Source organism: Carcharodon carcharias, chromosome 14 (genome assembly GCF_017639515.1).
Source record: "Carcharodon carcharias isolate sCarCar2 chromosome 14, sCarCar2.pri, whole genome shotgun sequence".
Lineage (NCBI taxonomy): Eukaryota > Metazoa > Chordata > Chondrichthyes > Lamniformes > Lamnidae > Carcharodon > Carcharodon carcharias.
Window position 1 is genome coordinate 101,826,140 of NC_054480.1, and position 21,935 is coordinate 101,848,074.

The 21,935-nt window shown below is 43.1% G+C and overlaps 1 protein-coding gene across 1 annotated transcript in view; it reads right to left on the bottom strand.

The window, feature by feature from the left end:
* LOC121286779 (phospholipid phosphatase-related protein type 3-like) overlaps nt 1-18,590 on the bottom strand; it is a 99,210-nt gene extending 80,620 nt beyond the window's left edge. Inside the window, exon 1 of the mRNA XM_041203818.1 lies at nt 18,454-18,590. The gene's annotated coding sequence lies outside the window, so the exon portion shown is untranslated. The remainder of the gene's footprint in view (nt 1-18,453) is intronic.
* Nucleotides 18,591-21,935: the final 3,345 nt, after the last annotated feature.

Consider the following 21,935-nt stretch of genomic DNA (forward strand, 5'->3'; position numbering starts at 1 on the left):
GGTAAGGAGTGGGTGATCCTAAACTCCTGGTTCAGAAAACACAAGAATTAGGAGCAGGAGTAGGCCATTCAGCCCCTTAAGCCTGCTCCACCATTCAATAAGACCGTGGCCCTTCTGGTTGTAACCTCAACTCTACTTTCCTGCCTTCTAAAAGCCATGCTGAGGTGAGAGTGATACCACTGTGCATGGCTGAATCAGATTAAGCAGATGGGTCTTCCACTGCAATGTGTCCCACAGACATTAACAACTTAACAGGGAGGCAGTCTGAATTATCCTTATGCTGGATGTCAGCTCTGCCTGCTGTTCCTGTAATCTTCAACACTCTGAACTCCTACACTGCCATGTGAAAGCAGTGAGACTGCAGTCGAGACAGCCTCTTCTGTTGCATCCAACTTCTGAACTTGCTTTGGATTCAACAGAAATGGTAGCTGTCAATCTGGTTTAGAAAGAGACACTATTATGACCGATGCAATTGGTAAAGTGGAGTTATTTAAAAATATGAGAGGGAAACTTTAAACAACTGTCGTAACCTACAATTTTAAGTGTTGTGTTTGAGATGCAACTCTAAATTAAGGAATCAGACCACCAGTTCTCGAGGCTTTACATTAAACTAATTGAAACATTTTGTTAATGCATACATGTTAAAAATATATATACACATGGCTACAAATTACTACTATCATAACTTTTAACAAATTCCCAAACTAATCTCCATTAAGGCAACAGCAACCCATAGACTGAACCAAACACCAGACAAAGCATTTTCACCTTACGAATTAAAAATGAGGTTATTTTTACTGTGGAACCAGTTGGAGGCTTGCAGCTGCCTTTTGATCGTACATTGCCTCTGCCTGCACACCCGAAAACTACTGAAGTTATACCTACCACCACTGATTGAATTCAAATTTCCATTGTCTCACCAGTCTCTTTGAACTTTAACTTTTAACAATGAAACCATATTCATTGTACTAATTTTATTAGCTGTTAGAAAGGTGTCAAGTTTTTACCCCACTTCTTGAATGCTCTATTCAAAAATGCAAATGGATGCTAACTCACTTACATGTCAAAACTAGTACCCATCAAAGCACCCAGACTAACTGGTTTTAATCTAATTAAGACACACCCACAGACTAAACCTCTATTTTAAAAGGAAAATATTTTCCAAAATATTATATACATTAATAGCTTCATGACAGACACCCATCTATCTAAAACACTGCCTCATGTATTATTAGACTGCTGGACACCTAAGCCATTATATTTGAGATGAGGAGAAATTTCTTCACCCAGGGAGTGGTGAGCCTATGGAATTCGTTACCAAAGAAAGTAGTTAAGACCAAAACATTGTATGTTCAAGGAGTTAGATATAGCTCTTGGGGTGAAAGGGATCAAAGGGTATGGGGAGAAAGCGGGAGCAGACAGTTGAGTTAGATGATCAGCCATGATCATAATGAATGGTGGAGCAGGCTTGAAGGGCTGAATGGCCTACTCCTGCTCCTAGTTCCTATGTTTCTATGTTCAAATCCAAGGCTGGTTGATCTTTTAATTAATGGAGCTCAGTGTTTCCTGTGTAACATTATATTGGAACAATTTATTATTCTATTAATAATGTATTTCCTTGTTAATATAAAATACCATATTAAAACTCAGGATGGTTGTAACACCACAAAATAACGTCCAATCCTCCAAATCCCCAAACTCCCCAGTCTGCTATTGACCATATAATCTAGCTGCTTTAACAGAGATCTTTACTGTTTTGATAGGATATTCATTCAGGCAGATTTTAAAGGTTCCATAGCGCTATTGAAAAGCATGACATGGACTGTAGTGGACTGTTGCTGGGCTAGCAATTTAGAGAATGAGGCCTGGGTTTTTGCACAGTCAGAATGACTCCGGAGTCATTTAAAAATGGTGGGCGGGACCCAATTCTGAGTTTCTTGCCCCCATTCCTGGCATTTCCAATTTTCACCAAATCAGAATAAGGGTGCAGGTAATGAACCATTGTGGCTGCAATATGTGGAATCAGGCCATGACTTGTGGTTCATGGCCCCTCAGAGGGGTCATGATCCATAGCCTGGATTCAGGAGCCTTTTGAAAGGTAGGTTACAAAGGTCTTACCATGCCCTCCATGCCTCTTCCTTGCCTATCTTATAGCTCAGTGCCAACTCATACCCACCACCCACCCCCATAGCATAGCCCCTTATACTTTCCATGACAACTCAGTGCCAACTCATGCCTCTTCCATCCCACACCCACCGCCCTCCCCAACCTCCACCCTACCTCCCATGTAAAAATTGTATGCATCTGGGCACTTTTTACCTGAGTCGAATTCAGCGAATCAAGAAATTTCCTGACTCAAGCTATCTGCCTCAGTAGCCAAAATCCGGCTCTGAGTTTCCAAATCCCATTTCAGCAGCTTGGAAAGCCAACTTCATTTTAAAAGAAAAATCTATTAAGGAAAAGCTGGTACCATTTAAAAATGACCATAAAGTTGTTAGATTGTCATAAAAACTCACTAGTTCACCAATGTTTTCGTAAAAGAGACTTATTATTACCATGTCTGGCTTATATAGTTGTACCAGTCCTTTTCACCTATCACTCCTGTGATTACTGACCTACACTGACTCCCAGCACCCAAATGTCTCTATTTTATTTCTTAGCCTTGTTTTCAACTCACTCCATGGCCTTTCTCCTCACCGTCTCTAATTTTCTAGAACCCACCAACCCTTGAAGAATTTTTTCTTCTTCCAATTCTGGCCTTCTGTCATTCACCCTGCACCTTTGGCAACCATGCCTTCAGCTACCTATTCCCCAAGCTCTGATATTCCCTCTTTAAACTTTCACCTCTCCTCCTTTTAAGATGCTCCTTAAAACCTACCCCTTTGACCAATCTTCTGGTCACCTGATGTCTCCTTCTTTGTTTTGGTAACAATTTTTGTCCATTAATGCTGCTGGGAAGAGCTTTGGGATATTTAACAATGTTATGTAATACATAAATGAAAGTTTCCATTTCAATTGGCTCCATTTCTACAACAACATGGCAGACTCTTCATTGCCCTGGCAAGACTGGTATAAAGATGGTTCATCGCCACTACCTTCACAAAGAAGGTCAATAAATATCCATCCATCACTTCCAGCAATGCTCACATCCCATGAATTATTCTTTAAAAAAAGGAACTGTACTCACCAATATTCTATCTTTCACCAGCATTCCAACAAGCAGTTATTTGATTAGTGTACTGCATATAAAATTAAACTTAAGCACAAAAAAAGCCATGAGTTACCTTCACAACGTATAGACTATAATCCAGGTTTCTCCTCATGGTTTGAGAAAGTCAAACTACTGTGAAACTTACAGCCCTTTTTGATGAAATAGATAATTTATTCATCTAATATTATTTCACTCACTCTGTTTCCTTCGGAACCTGGAAGCTGTCAGGATTCTGCCAACAGCCAAATGGAGATGTTCGAAGCCTTTCCTGGTTGTCCCTGGTGTGTTGGGCCTTGACATCTGCTCTCTCACAGGAGATTGCTGTTTACCATTTCAGTCAACAGAAACAGATAGCTTATAACTGGGGCAATCTCACTCCCACAACCATCAGAAACCAAAAACAACACTCCTTTTAAAATTGGCTATTCAATACAATTTGACCTGAATGTGCAGCGAGTTAAAACAAGGATCCCAGGAGGAGGCAGCTGGGCCCAAGTTTACACCCAGATATGTTACTGAGTGCCGGGCAAACCACTTGACTCTAATGCTGAGGGGAGTGGGGTGGCGGGGAGGTCATGTAAATTAAGTGGTTCACAAAAATCTTTGGCTGGAATTTCCTGTCCCCGTTGGTGTTGGCATCGGCATCAGCATCATGGTGGGTTGGGGTGGGCGGGGGACAATATGGTGAGAAGGCCAAAAATCAGTTTCACACCATCATGAAACCAGTTTGCAATCATCCACTCCACCTGTGAATGGCAGACTGCGTTTCCCCCTGTCAAACACAGGAACCTAATTTCAATACTTAAAAATCTCATTATAAGCCCTGCTCACCGGAATCATTGCCCCACACTGGATCATGTGGGCACGTTCCTTGCAGCTCGGGACTTCAAGGTTTGTTTGCCTACCTTGCTTTGGGCAGCACTCGTGGTCATCAGCGCCAGGCTTCGCAGACAGCACCACATCACTTTTAGGGGGGGGCTCACGGGTTGGTCTCTACCTATCAGACCAGCCGTAAGGCGGGGGGGGCTTTTCAATGGCTGCAGGGCTGGGGCTTGCTTGGGCAAGGGGGAGAAGTGGCCTCAGGCAAGGGAACAGGCTGCAGGGCGAGGGCTGTACTTGGGAAGCAGGGGTATCCAGGGTGTGGGTGGGGGCACATGTTGATCTGTGCAAGTGGCCTCAAGGTGGTGAGGGCTGAGGAGGCAGTCTCCAGAGGAAATGAGGCCAGATGGAGATGTGAGGGTATGTGGGAGAGAGAGTGATGATGTCTCTTGAGCTGGCAATGAGTAAAATGCCAGTGAATGTGTGGTGGGCTTGTGAGTGTGTGAGTTTAGAGTGATGAGATGGTTGTCTTACCGACAGCATGGATGAGATCGTTCTGCACTGGATGGCCAACCCCTTGTGTGCAGCATTGGCACTGACTGCCTTTGCTACAGCTTTCCAAGCCAGAGTGGTGAGACTAATGACCCTCCTGTGACCAGAGCGGGGGTGGAGGCCAGCTCGGTGGGCCTCCACGGTGTCCAGCAGGTGTCCCAGGGATGTGTCACTGAATCAGGGGGCTGTACTTTTCTTGGGGCCATGTCTTCACCTGAGCAGCCCTGGACTGCAAGCATTGAAAAGTATGCATGCGGCTGCAGTTTAAATATGGCACCGAGTAATGAAACAGCGAGGTAATGGCTTGGGGGCAAATTGGAGGCTGCACCCAAGCGAGACAGCATGTTTTCCGTGGCTGCATAATTAATGAGGTGGAATGGGAGTATACAGCTCGAAATTGTGGCCGGTGGGTAAAATGACTATTTTCTCACCTGCTGCCACACTTTGTGCAAATCTGGGGTGATTCCACCCTTTGTATCCAGTTTTGTTCTCCTTTCTTCTCTTCCCTCTCTTGATTGCACTGACTGCTGTTCTGTATGATTCTACAAATACTAAGTACCCTTCTCGCAACGCCCATTGCCCTCAACGCCTCTCCCCAGGACCTTATCTCAGTGGCTATTCTTTGTATGTCCACTGAGACAGTGACCTGCTTTTCTTCTATGAAGGGCAACACATGTAAATCCAAAGATGTGATCATCTAATATTGAATCACATTGTCAATGGGCAGTGATCAGAAAGAGAGATGCTCCTGCTCACAGGCACTGAGACCAAATATAACACCCTTTTTATTGCCCATAGGGGATTTGTCAATTCAGCATAGATTTAAACCTGAGACTTTCTGAACTGACCTTTCAATGACACTTTATATTTATACAGTGTCCTTAACTTAGTAAAACGTCCCAAGACATTTCATAGGAGCATAATCAAACAAAATTAGACAGTGAGCCGCATAAGGAGACATTAGGGCTACCAACCTGGTCAAAGAGGTAGATTTGAAAAGGGAGGCTTCAAAGCGCAAAGTGAACTGGACAGAAACGGATTTGGGAGGTGACAACATGTTCAATGTTTTGAAGTGGAAACAAAGCTTAGAGCTGAGGAAGTGATTTGCAAGAACAGAGGGGTCAAGTATTTTTTTGAGGAGAGAGGCAGTATGTGGATGAGAACCAGCAGGTGGTCATCACCAAGATGACTTCTATTTCCATTCTATCTCTCATCTACACACGTACATTAGCCCATGTACTGCTGAAAGCTTCATTCATGTCTTAGCCTCCAGACTCAGCTCTCTGGTAATCCACACATCTTCCACCCTCTGTAAACTTGAGCCCATCTAAAACAATATTGCTAGTATCTTAACTCACACCAAGTCCGGCTCACCTTTCAATAATAACAGTAATGTGATGTGCCTTGAAGGAAGAATTGCATTTATAGTTGCACCTTTCATGACCACAGGATGCCCCAAAGTGCTATACAGCTAATGAAGTATCTTTTGAAGTATGCTTACGATTGTAATATAGGACATGCAGCAGCCAATTTGTGTGGTGATTTCCCACATTAAGCAGTGTGGGAATGACCAGCTAATCTGTGTTTTTTTGAGATATTAATGGAAGGATAAATATTGACCAGGACACAGGGGATAGCTCCACTGCTCTTATTTGGAATAATGTTGAGAGATATTTTACATTCACCTGAGGGGACAGATAGGGCCTCGCTTTAACATCACATTTGAAAGCCTGCATGTCCATCAGTGCAGCACTCTCTCAGTGCTACAATGATGTGTCAGCCTTGATTTTTGCAGTATTTTGGTACATTAATGTATTTTGGTACTTTAAAGGCTCTTTATGAAAGTAAGCTGTTATTAAGACAAGGGAAACCAAATGTTCTGTCTTCAGTCGCTGCTATTGTGGGCAAATGCCAAGCAATGGACACTATTCTTAAGTGCCAAGCAACACCTGTCTCTGAGTGATGGTGTCAGAAGCTGAGGAGCAAGCTGGCATCTTAGTCTCTGGATATGTCTGTTACAGGGTGATTAAAAAGAGAAAATGTCCATGGGCATCTGCAAAGAGAAAAGGTGGGTGAATATTTCAGATGGAGCCCCATCCTGTGGGTGTTGGCTGTGGCTGAATAATAAGGTGCCGGGTTTGAGCCCCACTCTAGAGACTTGTGGATGTAATCTAGGCTGATTGTCAGAACTGCACTGGATTGTGTGCTACACTGTCACAGGTGTTGTTGCTCAGAAAAGATGCAAGAAGAGCTTCTCTATACTCTGACATGGAAAGAAAAGATTCCATGGCACTGTCCTCTCCAGTCTCTTAACCAATGTTTATCTTTCAACTAAGTCACTAAAACAGATTATCTGGTAGTTTTAGCTCACTGCTGTTTGTGGGATCTTGCTGTGCACAAATTGGTGCTGCGATTGCCTGCATTGCAATAGTGATTATACTTCGGAAGTGCCTCATTGACTGTAAAGCACTTTGAAACATTTTGAGGCCATGAAAGGCATTCTTCCTTTCTGTTCAGAAAAAGCTACCTTTCGAGAACATTCCTCATGTACAGGGGGACTTTTTGAAGTGCAAAGAAAGGGCTGGATTTTACTAGCCCTCTGGGGATGGGCTTGGAGGTGGGGGCTGGGGGGGGTAGGGGGGTAGTGCGGGAAATCATAAAATGGCGAGGGGTCGTGGGGGTGGTGTGGCTATCACCTTCCTGCTGCAATGCCATCTTGCCAACAGCAGGGAAGGTGCTGGATGGCCTTCCAGCCTAGAGGGCAATTGAGCCACTTAAGTTGCCAATTAAGGGCCTCCTCCTACAGTCACTGGAATTTTACCACTGGTGGGGGTGAGGGAAGGAGATTTTCAGCACATAAAGAGACCACCAGCTTTCCTAGCAGCCTCTTGAGTGGGAGGCTACCTATTCAGGCACCCTTTGGCCCATGGAGGAGCCGGCAGTGGCAATGGCCCTCACCGATCACCACCCCCCCTCCCCCACTGCCCCCAGCCTCCATGCCCCTCTCCAGGGTCTTGCTAACTGATGTGTTCCCATGGTGTCCTCATCTTCCAGGCACAGCGCCAATAGTGGCCATGGCTTCGAGTGGCATTGCTGAGTCTGCTGAGCTGCCAGACATCTAATTGGCCAGCAGATCCTCAGGTTGTCCCTCCCCCCATTTTTGGGTCAATCAACATGGCCCCTGATGCGAGTACAAAATTCAGCCTAAATTGTTGACTGGACAAGGGAAGCTAAAGAAACTGAGGCTGGAGCAGGAAGAGAAGGAATCCTATGAGTTTTTTGGAAGGATGGGTGAGGTGGCAAGACAGATAAAGTGAGTGATCAGGTTCCAGAAAACAAAGCATGCAACAGTTCAAAAGAATTTCTTCTAACATCTCTTTCTGGCACTCAATCTTAGCAAGCCTTGGCAGTTTTACATTTGGCTGAATGGAGCCTCAAGTGTGGGTCTTACACTAGGTAAAAGCAACTGAAGCCTTTACAGAATTCATGGGCTGGCTGTGTGCCTCCAGCTATTTTTGCTTTTTATTCCACAGTTTCAACATTTGCGATTTATTTTTCTTTTCTCTTTTCACACCTTGATGTGTTCCCATGTAGAACGGCCAATCACAAAGCTCAATAGGATCACAGTAGATTCAATAGTGTCTAGTCAAACGGGGACAATGCCAAGGAAACAGCTGCACATTGACCACAAAGTTAATGATTGTCAAAAATTCATATCACATAGTCCCTCTGCATGTCCATTGTCCTTTATCACCACCAGGATATCCTCTACACATGTTAACACACCACCTCTCACCCTGCAAGCCAAGGACTCATTATCACCAACAGCCAACTATTCACTCAAATCTAGGAAATTTCTGGATTTGGTTGAGCAGTCTCCCAGTTTCCATTTTTGGTTTGAACATTGGCTGTAAACCCACCTCAGGAATATACCCCTGAGTTCAAAACAACAAATATTAATGCATTTCCCATCTCCCAACAAAATTACTTCATACTGCTAAGAGATGAACAGCATGTCTGGTATGACTCAACCTTGGTAGGTGAGAGAGAATGGGAAATACAGTCTCCACCACTTAAACGGTCATGTTTAAATCAGGCAATAATTTAACCATTTTCCATTTCTGTAGAGTCAATTTCAAGTTTCTGCTTCCCATGTTTCAAGTACTCCAACTTTTTTTGAGCAGAAACAGATGCTTGCTTGAGTGCTTTTCACCTTAAGTTGCAATTTCCTTGTACATTCAATCAGCTTGAACATGTATTGGGTTACAAAGTGCACTACTCAATTCTGAATGCAGTAACAAACATGTACAATAAATAAATAGCACCTTGTTCAGGTCTAATTATCTTGTGTACTTAATCCCTCTAAATGGTGTTGGATTACAGCCTTTATGGTGATGACCTACAATTTTGTTTAGTTATGATAGCACTACCTCTTTAAGCCACCTAATGCTCGGAGCAGGCAAATTGCATCAACACCAACACACACGTTATAAACTGTGGGGACAAAACATCTAATAGCAACTCCAAGTGTCAGTTTGAGTCAGTGGTAGCATTCTCACCCATTGTGTCAGAAGTCTCTCAGTGCAAATCCTGTTGTACACTTGAGTGTGTAAAATAAGCTGGCACTTCAGTACAATAGTGAGGGAGCTGTGCCTTAGGAAAGGCATTAACCTTCTGAGCAAAGATTAAATGGAGGCCCCCTCTGCCCACTCAGATGGGCACTAAGGGTCCTGGGACACATTTGAGGAAGGGCAAGTAGCTCTTCTATTGTCAACTGACAGAACTGAAAGAAGGAGCTTGTCTTTTATGACCACAGGACACCCCAATGAAGTCAATGATGCACCTGAAGTGAAGTCTCTATTACAATGTAGGAAATACTATTGGTTTTAGAATCATCTGGCTTTGTTGAATTCAGCCCAATGATCACTGGGGACACAGGACAAGGAACCAGGAGGTTCACTGATGTCAGTTGCAGCTCTTGATAAGAATTTGCATTTATATTGCACTTTTGAAATGGTAAAAGCTTCCAAGAGCCATTATCAGAAAAATGATCTTCTGAAGAAGTCATATTGAACTCGAAACATTAACTCTGTTTCTCTCTGAGTTTTAAGGAGGGTCTCAAAATGAGGAGAGAGATAATGAGGTGGAGGGGTTTAGAGAGGGAATTCCAGAGTTTGTGCCTAAGAAACCAAAGTTACGGCTGCCAATGGTTGGCTGAAGAAATTGGAAGGGATGTACCAGAATCATTGAAATAACGTTTCTGTCCTCTGCTCCCTGATGAACACCACAGAAGTTCAGTATGAAGCCGAGACAGCAGAGACTCATGATAACCACTTTAGCTCCAATTTGCACCCAGGAGGTGAAGCAGGTGAAAATTGGCTTGGTATCAATGATTTGCAAATGGTCATGGTGCCCACTCCCCTCACAGTTTAATTGAGGTTTAAATAATGAACAGCCAAACCTTCTGACTTAATAGTGGAGGCACGTCAGTTAGTGAAACTCTGATTTCACACAGTTCACATTGTTTGGGCACAGCCCCTTGACAGCTGTGGCCTGAAGGCTTTTCCATCTAATCCTTTGAGTAGCACAGCAGCAAGTCAGCATAAAAATAACAACTAGAAGCAGCTCTGAGCTAATTTGCTTCTCCCAAGCCCTGCGTTAATGAAGGAATGTTCTACGACATGGCGTTCTGCCTCATTACTCTCCATGCTTCAAACGCACAAGTGAAATTCATTTCCATGCAGCACAAATCGCACAAACTGGAAGGTGGAACTAACTCCATCAGTTTTCATAGATTTAAGTAGCTCTAAGAGTGTTGTATGTAACATACTCTAACTGACGGTGAACATTGAAAGTCAGGGCAGTAGCAGCTGAATCTAAATAAGTTTCATCTGCATGCACTGGAACACTTTCACTACTCATTACATTCTTGCCTTCTGCAATTATTCTTAAGACTATCCACCCATTCCTGATTAAACTGGATCAGCAAAGTATCTCTAACTCCCCTTACCTGCCCACTCCACCCCCACCCAACTCCCTCTCCAATCATGCTGCCTCCTTGATCTACTTATCTCCAAACTTATCCTCCCCACAGCTACTGTACATTTATCACTCGAGTTGGTCCCCGCCTTCCCTTTCACACCTATTTTCCAATGGCACCTTTGCCCTTTCCTTCAGGTTGCCACCTCACTAGTCAGGATGAGGTACTGAATAGCAGACAAGGCTATGGCCCTGTGTGCATGCAATCAGAAGACTATAATCTGTTTGATCCAACTCTCAGTGGATGGCATGTTGTTGAGCAATGTGACGTCCAAGAGTTGTTCTGAACACGTATAATCACACAGTGCAGAAGAGATATTCACTCCCCTGCTGCTTGCCCATAGTCCTGACAATTTCCCTCTTTCAAATATTTATCCAATTCCCTTTTAAATGCTGAATCTGTTTCAGCCACCCCTTTCCGGCAATCCATTCCGGATCACAACTATGCACTGTGTAAAGAAGTTTCTCCCCTCTGGCGCTTAGCCTAATAATGCAGTTTTCATCCATAAACACCCACAAAGAGGAAGGTCCAAGATGTTCTTACTACCAACTACAGGATACAGTGGATTACCGACAGAAAACTAATGCAAGGTAGGCAGAGCTAGCAGTGTCTGTGGGTGAACGAGAAACTGGAGGAAAGGTAGACAAGCCCTGACCAACAATACTCCAGAGATAGGAGGATATTTGAAATGTAATCACTTGCAATTTAGGAATAAAGGCAACCAATTGTGCACAGCAAGCTTCCAAAGACAGTAATATAATAATGGCCAGATCATCTGTATTCAAGTGATGTTGGCTGGGGGACTATTATTGGCCTCTCCTGCTATTCTTTTTTAGAATATCATGTGATCTTTTAGGTGAATTTGACAGGCACCTCCTGCAGTCCAGCACTCCTCCAGTACTGCACTGGGGATGTCAGCATAAGTTCTGTACTCAAGTCTCTCGAGTGGGACTTGAGCCCAAATTCTACTAACTTGGCAGGATTGCTAACCCTCCAGGATTGGCCTGGAGTCTCCAACAATTGATGATCCATCTCCTGGACACTGCTGTATATAATCCTGGAGAAAAATCATCAGGAAATTTTAAAAAAAGATTGTTTTTTATTTGTTGTTTTCTTTAGACATTTCTCTTTACCAGATATAAAAATATTGAAAATGAGAGTAAAAGGCTGATTAGCTGACAGTCAAGCATCATCCAATTGAGTAATGAATCATATTGCTTTTCAATTGGAGTAGAAAGACAGTACTTCACAAGGATGGATGTGTTGGCCAACTAATGGCCAGAATGCGGAGGAAAGGCATGGGATGAAACGTCCAGGAAAACATTTAATCACAGTTGGCAACCCTATAACTCATCCATGAGAATGCTAATGACACCCAATGATATTATGATGTTGGTTCACACCCTGGAGAATTTCCAAAAGACAGTCAGAAACTGTAGTTGCTTTTATATTGGCCACCATTTGCTCAAGGACAGCTGGCAGTAAAAAAAAAAGATAGGCTTAGGCATTGATCTAGGGAAATCCAATCTCTTCCCATTTGGGATGACCACTGACCATTTGAGCACCAGAGCTATGACACATACCAGGGGCAGCAATATAAAATCAGCTTGAATGGAAAGGGCGTCCTTTTCTAGAATGAGAAGGTGAGCAAGATAAAGCCAGATAGGAAAAAAAGACTTACATTTTGATTTAGTGATGCTGGTTGAGGGATAAGTGTGGGCCACGACACCAGGGAGAACAGTCTTGCTCTTTTAGGTAGGGTAATGGTTATTGCACAGAAGTAGCATCACACATGTTAACTGCCTTTCTGTGAGAGAATATCGCTCCTCTTGCAAAAAGAAAATCAGAGCAACCACTGTTCATCTAAACTAAAAACAGGAAAGGCAGAAAATGGACAGTAAATGCATCAGCGACCCTGAAGAACAAAAGATTCTTCATCAGGTGTAATGGTGGACTCACCTGAAATATTAATCTACTGTCATTCTGACATTTTTAAATAAATAAAATGGAATTGAAATAATCAGCACGTTACTCACAGGTGAACAGTCTAAGATGTAACATTCTCTGTCCAATTAATTGTTTTTCACTGTCTCTGGCCATTATCCTCTTACCTTCTCTCACACTCAGCTTTCCCTCTCTCTTTAATTCCCTCACCCCTCCACCCCCAAATTTTGCCTCCCCACCCACACATCTTACTGCAAACCCTGTGAAACTATCCACACCCTCCTCCTTTGCTTTGTAACCATAGTAATGAGAGAAAGAAACAGAACAAGAGTTAAAATGTGACAAGAAGAAAAAACGGGCAGTGGCACAAATTGGGATTCCTTCCAACCCTTCTCGTCTCTTCCTTTTAAATTCACTGAACTCCACACAGTTGAGCAGCTTGATGAAGTGAGACTGAGCTGAAGAGGTTCCACCAATATCTGAAAGGATAACAATCTTAATGAAAAGCCACTCTGTCAATTGTAAATGCTTGTGAAGCAGCTGACAATTCAAAGCAAGATTCAGTATCATCCCATCAGCAGTCTAGCCAAGTCCAGATGAACAGATTCTGATCCACATATGGGAAAAACCAGTTAATTGAGCCACTTTCTATTTATTCAGAATTCTTTATGCAGGTGTAAATACTTAAACCCATTCTTGATTGAAGCAGGCATTTTTCAATTATTCAAATAGAAAGGACTTAGGATCTTCAGATAGCCTGTTTCTCAGTGAGGCTGCAATCAGCAATATTACAATTATTCATTCTCTTTTGAGAGCGCCAATTGCATAACAGGCTCAGCACAAAGTGCACTCTGACCTGACTAAGCACAACAAATACACACGGCTTACAAGTGCAAGTTGTGCTTCATGCATTGCAAGATCGCAAGATAGTTATGGATGAGAAAAATCCAGAAAATAATAATGTGATAACGTCCAGATAATCTGTTTTCATGTTTCATGGTTGGGCCATAAATAGTGACCATCACACTGGGAAGAACTTCCCTGATCTTCCATGTCGACGTAAGAGGACAGAAGGACTATCTATTGATCATGTTGTCCAAAGGGCCATACCTTGATAATGCAGTATTCCCTCAGTGCTGTGCTGTATTGTGTGCTTAAATCTCTGAAATGGCATCTAATCTCACAACCTTTTGACTCGGAGGCTTGAGCATTATCAAGAGTCGGTTCTGGGAGTCGTAACTGCAATAGTATGGGGACATGAAGGGTGGGAAGCAACTTATTTTCAATGCTTTAAACTATGGAAAATTCATTTTTTTCCATTAACAATGTAAACTAAACAATTCAATAAAGGCAAATATGCTGGCCAAGAAGGATCCATTAATATTCCATATAAAAGACCCCAACCTCCACAATTACACTGCAGCATTGCACTCTTTTATTCAGTCTCAGGATGTGGGCATTACTGGAAAGGTTGGCATTTATTGCCATTCCCTAGTTGCTGTTGAGAAGCTGGTGCATCACATTCTTGAACTGCTGCAGTCCATGTGGTGAAAGTATTCCCACAGTACCGTTGAAGGAAATGCCAGGAATTTGGCCCAGTGGTAATAATGCAACTGATCTATTTCCAGGTCAAGATGCTGTGTGGCTTGGAGGGGAATCTGGAGGTGATGTTGTTCTCATGCACCTGTTGCTTTGGTCCTTCTAGATAGTGAAGATTTGTTCCCACATGTGTGTTTTTTCTATTTTTCAATTGTCAATTTGGTCAGTTCCTCAGGGTTATTTAGTGTTCCATGCTATTTCCATGATGCTTTCCCTCTGCACCCAGGACACATTTATTTCTCAAAAGCAAAGCAGAAGAACCAGGGTTGGAGACCTGAACAGTGGCTCAGTTTGGTAACACTTGAGTCTGAAAGTTGTGGGTTCAAATCTCCCTTCTGGCATTCTAGCTGATAGTTACCCAGCAACCAATATCCCAAAAGCATTTTATGTAGTGTGTGGGATTTGGCTGTTTGAAAATTAGGCTGTGGCATTTCCTACACTACAGCCAATAAAATGCTTTTGAAAAATGTTTTGGGGCATTCTGAAGTTGTGAAATGTGCTCTATAAAGACAATTGTTTTCTTTCTGGTAGGTTGGGTCCCAATGCCTTTTGAATTGTCCTCAGCCTTCTAGGATTTTATTTTAGCATAGGGCAATCGTGTGAGTACTTAAAGGAGCAGCAAGTGAGGCAGAGGGACAATTCTGCATGTCCAGCCTCACTATTCTGGATCTCTGATGGCCAAGTCCTAGGCTAAGCAGTATCCGTAATGAGTAGTCCTCAGCCCTTTCACCCATGCCCTCCCCTCCAACCCTGATCAAAGGACCTGAGATGGTCAGACACCAAAACCATGGAAACTAAAATTGGGAAGTGGCACCTCTTTCTTCCCCCCGCAAGGGCACCTGAAAGACTATCACGCCTGAGAGAGCTCCCAGCTATCATCTATGAACATGGAGAAGGTTGCAAAGCTGGTGGTCAATAATTTCAAGTCAGAATGCAGTTATTTGCCCCAGTTTTCAAACACAGGCTGCTGCCCAGTCAGACCAATTAAAATGATCTGAAGCTGGAGGTGCAAGCTCCACTGAATCTGTAGCCATGGGAGAGAAACCACCCTGCAAAAGGGATAGCACAGCATGAGCCAAGTACCAAGGTTGCCCGAGATTCTTTTGTCAGAAAGCTTTATCAATAAATATGTCAATAAAAATGTTTTTTCTTTGTGGGGTTTGAACTAATTGACCTAAGAGATGTCACTAATATGGAAGAGAATTCATCTCAGGCACCTCTCTCAACATCAAGCAGCCTTGAGCCATTTGAAGTGCTGTGTGAAGTTCCTTCACTCTATCCAGCTTCAGATTCTTCTCAAGATCCTACATCAATCCACCCTGTGGCCTTTCTGCTGTCAGGGGACTAAGAGCTCACACTAAAGATATAGATAGATAGCCTCATGACTAATTTCTAAAATTTTAAAAGCTGTATGCTCTTTAAAATGCCTGAAGCTATGTCGGTCTGTGACCCATGAACAAAAGAAACTTTCTGGCAGTATCAGGGAAACTCGCACCTCGTTATCTCTGAAGTGACACTAACAACCCCAGCGGGCTTCAGAGAACAAATTCCAAGAGAACTATGCAGAGGCCATCTGCATTTCATAAGTCAACTGGTCAACTGGAGCCTATTCATCTGCTAGGACAAAGGACCCCAAAACCTTTCTTTCAAGTCTTAATGGTTGAAACATTTAAGCATTTCAGGAACCCAGACAGGGGATACACACAATTCATCAAAGACACTGTGAAGAGGTGGGCGTCATGTGACATGGATTCCTCTAGCTTGTGTAACCAGTAATTTTGCCTTGCTACGCTGAAAAACCTTCAGTTTGTCATTTTTAACATCTCCAGCAGCAGCACAGCAAAGAGGCTCTGCCCAGGCCAAATACCTGGCCCCACCTACATTGTTTCTACTGGAACTACAAGACTGATTCATTTCTGCCTGTCCATCACCTTGTGTGAAGTCAACTCCACTGGAAAAGTGAATTATACAGCATCAGTTTTCAACCTGCTAACTTCTGTGAGGGAATAGATGACTGGACCCTGGGCGCATATGAAAAAATAATACTTTCCTCTGTGGTCTTTGCCCTGTAAGTCTTTCTTTCTCTATCCCTCTTTTACTGTTTGAGTGCACAGGGGCTACATAGCAACAGCCCCCCGCCAACCCCCATTTGGAGTGTGTGCAAATAAACTAACTGTCTGAGTTCATCCAACCTCAAGTTTCCCATTGCATTATTTATAAAAAAAAATTGATCACACCAAAGCTGAGGGGTTGGGAAACATGCCAATGCTTATAAAGGGGGAATCATTTCAAAACACCATTCTGTTTATGGATGGGTGATGAGAGGAGAAATCAGGGCCATTTAAATTAAAACCCCTTCCTGTCCGTGATGCTGCATAGCCTGCCAATTTAGTGGCAGCTTTGTGTTATGGGTCTATGTCCACAGGGACCAAGACTGCCAAAGCTCATTTCATACAGGCAAAGAACACAAACATTTCAATTGTCTTCGTTACATTTAACCCAGATTTTCGAAGCAAGCATTTAGTATATAACCCGCTGCAGCAGCCAGAAATGGAGATTTAACCTGTGAAAAACTGCAGCAAAAAGGAACGAAGAAGTTTAACTGAAAGGTTTGAGAATTGAGCAGCCCAGATTGTGACGTGAACATCCTCACCAAAACACAAACAAGAACTTCACCCTGTACAATTTATTTTTTAAAACCTCTGGCATTGTACATTGATCAGATTGAATAACCAGAAAGATGGATAATGGTGTTGCAAACAACATGAGAGACAGAAAGAAAACATATATTTACACAACTCTTTTCACAATGTCCCAAAATGCTTCAAAGCCAATGACTTTTGAAGTGCAGTCACTGCTGTAATGACATATAATGCCCCTCAACTCCCTTCACACACCCTCCTGTATTTATACTACCATCGGACAGGCCATTCTTTGCACACACATGGGCTAACATTGCTTACTCACTTTCAAATGGCTACCTTAAATGCTGGGATGATGACCTGGCTGCATTATACATTGGCTCAGTTTCACAGGGAGCTCAGCTTGGAGTTAAATGGTCATAAATTCAAGTTTTGCTCTAAGGACTTGAACGTACTAGCCTAGGCTAATGTCCCAGTGAAGTACTGATGTGAAAAAAATAAGTTATATTTATGCTGTGCCTTTCATGACACCCCCCCCCCCTTCCCCCGCCGCCCCCAGCGCGGGTATGTCACAAATCACTTTACAGCCAATGAAATGCAGTCACTATTTTAAAATAGTAAATGCAGCAGCAAAATTCCAAAAACAGCAGAGTGGTAAAGCAAAGGTGGAAAGATAAATGTTGGCAGGGGCTGCAGAGAGAATGCCCCTACTCTTGAGCCAAATGGCCTCCTGTGCTATAATGACTATATTCTTCTTCAAATAGTGACATGGGACCTGAGAGTACAGATGTGCCCTGGTCTCATCCAAAAGCACCATTGACAATGAAGCACTCCTTCAGTACTGCACTGTAAGGTCATCCTTGATCATGTGGTGATCCCTGGATTGGGGATCAACATTGATCTTCAGACTTAGAGGTGTTGCCACTTTAACCACCACTCACACACACACTGTTGCACTATCAGAGCTGTCACCCTCAGGTTAGAGTTAAACCAAGGTTGGAGCTAACAAGGTGGTTCAGGTGGATAGTGAAGGCTATATGTGACTATTTGAAGGGGTGGGGACATGGGGGTGTCCCACAACGTCCCTCTGAACTAACACCACTGAAAATAACACATTCAGTGCTTATTCATCCCATTGCTGTATAGGGGTGAAAAATAACAGTCACTGCCCTTCAGATGAAGCTGCACATTAATATGTCATTTGTGATGTGCAATTTTTTTGGCAGCTGAGTGAGCGTCTGTCTGCTCGCCATCCTGGGGCTGGAGGACAGAAACCGCAGTCCTCGGAGATTTGCGAACGGTCCACAATCACCGAAGTGAGTGAAAAAAACCCATAGTGAAGTTAGAGGACACATGGCACAAATTAGAAAGGGGGAGGCAGGCAGGCTTGGCTGGGGTGCAAGCGTACACAGAGTGGTCGGAAAGCAGTTGGGTGCTCGCTATGTCCATTTATTGACAGGAGTGCCTCACTTTTGTGTGAGATTAATTTTCTGTTAACAAAGAATGGAGGGGCCACCCTTTATAACACAACCCCGAGCACCGATACAAAGAAACTCCAGCCAAAGCCCTGCCACATTGCCTCTTTGATTCATTCAGCCAGCCTGTCTGGAGGCAATCCAAAGATTTATTTGTTAAAAACTGCTCACCTTTTGTTAACTGAGAAGATGCAGAGATCGGGGGTACCTCTGTGCAGTCTTTCGTTATCTGCCTCTCTCCTGTGCGGAGAGAAGGGTGGAGGGAATCCAGACAGATGTTGGCAGGAAAATGCAGCAGGATAGGGGTGTTCTCATTCTCGTTTCTCGCCAGGAACCGAGGCGGAGCTGCTGCGGGATCCCCTCGCCATCTCCAGACCACTCCACCGCATTTGGGAGTGAGAAAGCCAGGGCAGAAAGCAGCTCCTCCCAGTCCTCTATTGGAGGAGCAGCCAGGACAATTGCTCCTGGATCACTGCGAGCACATAGCAATCAGTGGCCGCTTGTTACCAGAGAGAAATCTCAGGGCTTGGGAGAGATGGTGTCAAACAAAGGGAGAGGGGGAAAGGAGCTTCCATCACATCCAACAGGAGGCAGTGAGAGAGGAGAGCATACGGTTTATTAACACATGGAGCAGCAGCTGGCAGTCCCCAGCATAATGGCCCGCATTCAACCTGCAAGCTGTACTAAATCACATAGCAATCTCACTCCTGAGAGCCAGCAGCCTTCCCAACACCAGCCTTAAAGGCTGTGCACATCACCTCTATGTCTCACTCCACACCGAACCGTGATGATATACATTTAACCCCTTCTTCATGGCAGGCGTGAGTGGGAGGATTGTGGCCATTCTTCAGGTCATTACAAGGAAGTCCTTGAAAATTAAATAGCCTTTAAGCACACACCCGCTTTCAGCTACAGTGATATGTTATGTCTAAAACATATATGCACATATATGTATCTGTGCACGTGTGTGCATATATGTATGTATGAAAGAATAAGGAAAATACTTGCATTGATACAGCATCTTTGATGACTTCAGAACAACAACTTGGATTAACATAGCGCCTTTAACTTAATAAAAAAGGTCTCATGGGAGGAGTGCCATAAAGCAGAATTTGACAATGCTGCATAATGAGAAATGAGGGAAAATGGTCAAAAGCTGAGTCAAAAAGGTCGGTTTTAGAGCACACCTTAAAAGAAAAAAAGATAGGTAGAGAGGTGAAAAGGTTTAGGGAGGGAATTCCAGAGCTTTAGGCTTTGGCAGATGAAGCAAGAACTGCCAATGGTGATTGATTAAAATCAGGGATGCACAAGTGGCCAGAGAACATCCCAAAGCACTTTACAGCCAATGAAATATTTTTGAAGTGGCCTCACTGTTGTAATGTAGCAAATGGCACCAATTTGTGCATATATATAGTATACACTGACACCCACACACATACATTATATGTTTATTAAAGACAAAGTATAGTATAATAAGTCCATAGACAAAGAAGCAGGTATAAAATATTCACAAAGACAAAACCAATTTGTCCTTCCCACGTTAGTTATTAACATGCCCTGGGTATGGAGCATCTGCTAGGGGCACAATTGGTAAAATGCACCCAGAATATGGGTCGGGTTTGCTGAGGTGAAAAACTGAACTTAAAAATTTCTCATGAGTCAGCGCTGTAAAGCAGCAAAGTCAATGGTAATCAGACTGGTATAGAGCATCCTTGGGCACCTGAAGGAGGAGTGGCATCAGGAAGAATGAGCCATTCTTCAACTGACTGATTTAATGCTCTTGGTCTTATTTTTTAATTGGCTTCAATTGACTGCTTTAATCCGCCCTTGGTACATATGACCTGTGATCAGCAGGCAATTGAAGCCACACAAGTGTGTCATACTCTGCTGTACTTGACAGAATTTAGACCAATTTAAGCCAAATTTAAACTGAATTTAAAGTAATTACAGCAGCAGCAGGAAAATCGCAGCTGGGTCTGCCTTCAGTTGACAGCTGGTTTCCATAGTTACAGGTGATTAATGTTGAATTCAGGTAACCACAGGTGCCTGTGCACACAAGATCTTGGGTACAACGTGGGTCCCCACCCTCCAAACAGATACAATTGGTGGAAAAATCACCATTGCATCCTGGAGATGTGGTTGGTGTTAGAAATGGGGATTATTTTGGGCAAATAGGCTTTGCAGTTAGTTGAAAAATCATGGAAACTGAGATATAAAGTCTTTAAATGCAGAGTTCAGTTACAGAACCACAGAATCACAGGATTTTTACAGTGCAGCAGGTGACCATTCAGCCCGTTGTGTTTGCACCAGCTCTCTGAATGAGCAACTCCCCTAGTGCCATTCTCCTGGCTTCTGCATTTACCCTGCACATTCTTCCTTTTCAGATAACAATCTAATTCCCTTTTGAATGCTTCAATTGAACCTTCCTCTACCACACACTCAGGCAGAACGTTCCAAACCCCAACCACCCAAGACTTAAAAAAGCTTCTCCTCATATCTTCTTTTACTAATTACTTTAAATCTGTGCCCTCTTGTTCTCAATCCTTTCATGAGTGGGAACAGTTTGTCTCTATCTACTCTATCCAGAACCTGCATGATTTTGAATTCTTCTATCAGAACTCCTCTCAATCTTCTTTTCTCTCAAGAAAACAGTCCTAACTTCTCTGATTTATCTTCACAACTGATGTTCCTCATCACAGGAACCATTTTCATGAATCTTTTCTGTACTTTCTCTTCACATCCTTCCTAAAGTACAGTGCTCAGAACTGGATGTAATATTTCAGATGACGTCGAACTTATACAAATTCAACATAACCTCCTTGCTCTTGTTGTCTATGCCTCTATTAATAAAGCCCAGGATACTCAATGCTTTATTAATCGCTATCTCTCAACCTGCCACCTTCAATGACTTATGCACATATACACCCAGCTCCCTGTGCTCCTGCAAATAGGCTTTGCAGTTAGTGTGAAAAATCATGGAAACTGGGATATTAGGTCTTTAAATGCAGAGTTCCACCCCCTATTTTAAATTGTCTCTCCATGTTCTTCCTATCAAGATGAATCACTTCACATTCCTCCACATTGAATTTCATCTGTCACCTGTCTGTCCATTCCACCAACTTGTCTATTTCCTTTGAAGTTCTACACTATCCTCCTCACAGTTCACAATGCATCCAAGTTTTGTATTCTGTACACCAAGGTCTAAGTCATTAATATAAATTAGGAAAAGCGAGGGTCCCAACACTGACCCCTGGGAAACTCCACTACAAACTTTCCTCCAGCAGGAAGAATATGCATTAGCTACTGCCCTCTGTTTCCTGTCATTCAGCCAATTCCATTTCCGGGTTGCCATTGTCTCTTTTATTCCAAGAGCTATCACTTTGTTCACAAGTCTATTGTGTGGCACTGTATAAAACACCTTTTGAAAGTCCATATATACCACATCAACAGCATTACCCTCATCAACCCTTTCTGATACCTCCTCAAAAAACTTCAGCAAGTTAATCAAACATGATTTAAGAAATCCATTCTGGCTTTCCTTACTTAACCCACTTTTGTCCATGTGACTATTAATTTTGTCCTGAAGTATTGTTTCTTGAATATTCCCCACCACTGAAGTTAAACTGCCTGGCCTGTAGTTGCTTTGGTTGCTG